The following is a 3,670-nucleotide window of genomic DNA, read 5'->3' as shown; positions in this document are numbered from 1 at the left end:
TATATATATATATACATATATACATACATACATATATACATACATACATGCATACATATATATATATATATATATATATGTATATATATATATATATATATGAGCATTCATTGCCTAGAATCCCGCCAGTCTATAACTCGCAAATATATATCTATGAATATGAATTTATTATACTGTTGTGCATGTTCCTCAATGCCCAATGTGTTCTACACAAGTTATTGTAGTGGGTTCTATATGACCTGTGACATAACATCCGCAACTCGCGTTCAGCTTTCCTAAAAGATCGCAGGCGTAATACAGATCTATATTAAGCGTTGTGTAGTTACACACCGTTCTTTTTATGCAGTTTTTAGCAATTAATGGACATATCTATCAATACGTTTGGTATTGTATACCAGTGTAACATTAAAAACGTGTATGGGTTCCCTATGAGCGAATCTACATTTTCTAGAATTGAAATCTGATCCATTTCCATGAAATAAAAACTCCTCAAATTATTGAAGACAGATTTGCGTAAACTTCCCTATTTAGTCAATCTTCTGTATGAAGCTTTGTTTTGAACACTTGCTGGCTCATTTGAGATTGTAATATTAAAAAGATACGTTTGATTTATGGAAAATTAGCTCATAGTTTCCTGTCTATTTCCTCAGCAATGGAATTTACAACTTACTACACCGTACGAGACAACTATTGCTGTAAAGTTCCTTTCATGGTGTCATGAATTTATTAAAATCACTGAATATTTCGACTTATACTATTATTAGTAAATCATTTTGACTATATTGATATCAGTAGTCTTCATTCGAGGTTATATTAGAACTGAAGGGAAAGGAAAATGACATTTACGATTATATTCGAATTTCCTTCTTAATTTCCGGTACATTTCAAATGAATTCTCTTTTGAACAAAAGCTGCCTCATTCAATGGATTTCGTTGCTTAAATCTAGGATCTCTTCTATTGTTACTTATTCAAATCTGAAGCTTATTAATCTTACAAATACTCACTTTTTAGTTTATCTTCGCAACTTTCAGTTTTGTATTTCCTCAAAGGATGATTGAAATTCTATTTGCAATTGAAACACAAATCTATACCATTAAAATAGAATGTTTAAATATATCAATTAATACATTTTAAATTGAAGCATACAGAAAATAACATTCATCATAAGAACGTCTAATCGCTTTTAGTATCTCTTGATATTAACATTCTGTTATAATTAATCGAAGCATTTATCATAATAGCAAAGAGCAAAGTATTCATAATTAATCAGTTATACTACACTGGTGGTTCATAAATACTGCAATAACATATTTCATAGGTGTCGATAATCGATTGTGTATATATTCATATATATGTCTGCGTGTGTGTGTGTGTGTGTGTGTGTGTATGTGTATGTGTGTGTGTGTGTGCATACATACATACATTCATATACACGCTCTTGCAGATGGTTATAAATACTAAAATGAAGGTAGTAGACACATATAAGTTTAATGTAACATTTATAGAAACAAAAGCATCGCTCACTGTAGCCGCCCTTTTGGGAAATTACTGGCTCCACACAAGGACGAATGTTTTTTGCAACTGCCGCAAACTCCACCATTTTGATTTCGCGTGTCGCACGCATGATCAAGGTTTCAAAGTGCTGACACACTTGTGGGCTGAAGTATTGGTTCTTGCATAAAGTACGCCACATAAAATATAATCGAGAAGGTTTAGATCTGGGCTACTTCTGAGCCAGATGTTGGTCCTCACCAAAAATGGCACCTCCTCACCAAGGGAGACCTTTGTTGCTATTGACCTATGGCATGGTGCAGAATCTTGGATAAGTCCCACAATGTCAAGCCCAAACTTCTACTCCATCCAAAGTAAGAGATTTCTTCAGAATTCACATATACTCTTCTGCGCTGATCTTCAAGCCAGACACAATAAAGTGTGGTTCCATGACATTTCTATCATTCGCCAAGGCTCCAAATATCATCACAGAGGTAAGATTCTTAGTCTCAAACGCTGGTGGGAGGTCAGAAGGGTTGTATGCAATGACTCGAGAATTTCTGCGATTAACTTCAGCGTCCATCGTGAACTTCTCTTCCACAAACACGAGAGTTTTTCCTACACGTTGATGCTTGATGAATGGCACAAGCTTTGGGCATCCTGCCTGTTAGGAGGTGACGGCGACGTTGAACATCGCTAGCAATGCCAGGGCTCCTTGTTCACAGCTCTGGACATCATGAAAAGGGATACATTACGTTTCTTTGCCAGAGATGTCATTGATGTGGTCGGGTTGGTTTCAATCGAGCGTTTGAGGCCAGAGAGAAACTTTGGATTGCGCTTCGAATCACTTCAAATCTCGTGTTCTTCTCTGTCAGCTTTCCCTCTTCTTTAAATTGCTTATACACGTGGTAAACTGTTGCTTTTGGAAATTTCGTTAACGTAACAATTTTATTGGGAGTGTGCTCGCGCGAGCCAAAATAGCGATGGATGAACGATTCTGTTGATCGAACGCATAGAGAGATGTGTAGTGAAGCTCCTACCAAATTTAACTGTTTTCCGCCCATCTACCAGTGCAAAGAAATCGATTTCTGTACAAGAAAGTTTAAATAAAGAAAATTTAGTTATCGAAAAATACAGAACATGCCTAAATATGAACGCATAACCAAGTTTAGTCTCAATGTATATTTTAATTCATGATGCTGTATCCATCACTGTAAATATTTCATCTCAATAATTTAGCTTATGATTATTTGTATGTTTATATATCCCACGCCAAAAATGAGCAATTACCTCCGAAGTCTCGAGTAATAACCGATTACCTCTCCTCAGATATTCTTCTTGTTGATTCATTTACAAACTTTCATACAGGAACATGGACTAAAATCTTCTTTAAAAAATATACGGAATTACAACATTTTCAATGTCATGATTAGCGAAAGTGAAACAGGTCGAGAACCACAGTACTCTTCTATTTAAAATATATTAAATCTATGTAAACTGTGTGCATTTTCCTTCTTTTATTATATACAACTTGTTTGCTTTACAACCCACCACGTGGGGATAATCAAACTCCTTTACCTCCCTTTTCTTGCAATATATATTCATATATTTATATATTTATATTTGTGCATGCATATATTTAGGTACGTACGTATAAGTCTAGAAGGATATATTATGCGTGCGGATACCGTGGTAGCTCTCAGCAATGTTCCAGATTACGGCTAACGACATCGTTTAGTATTTAACGTCTATGGCTACTAGGAGTTGTCACTCACGCTGTAAATTCCTCCGATGGGTAATTCAGTTTTCGCTTCAGTAGATGATACTGTTATCTAGAGTGTACATTAGCAATAATTATAACGATAGAGTTGGAGATGGCAATCCTCAAAATATGTTTCCTTTTATCTTGCAATGTCAAACATCATATTTCTATGGTGCGGTGATCAATATTATTGAAGGAGGCTCAATGAAGCTCCAGAGAAAATTATGCCCGGTTACATGAGCACCTGCCGATGCAGTGGAAAGACGTATAATCGACGTAAACGTTAAAGTATGTTGGTATGGCTTTGTAAGATAAAAGAAAATAAATTTTAAGGTTGTACCAGTCTACATATTCCCTATCGTTATAATTATTGCATATATTATTGCATAATTATTATATATATATGTATATATATA

This window comes from Octopus bimaculoides, chromosome 4 (assembly GCF_001194135.2).
Source record: "Octopus bimaculoides isolate UCB-OBI-ISO-001 chromosome 4, ASM119413v2, whole genome shotgun sequence".
Lineage (NCBI taxonomy): Eukaryota > Metazoa > Mollusca > Cephalopoda > Octopoda > Octopodidae > Octopus > Octopus bimaculoides.
The sequence above is the reverse complement of the archived record's forward strand: the minus strand, read 5'-3'. Positions refer to the sequence as shown.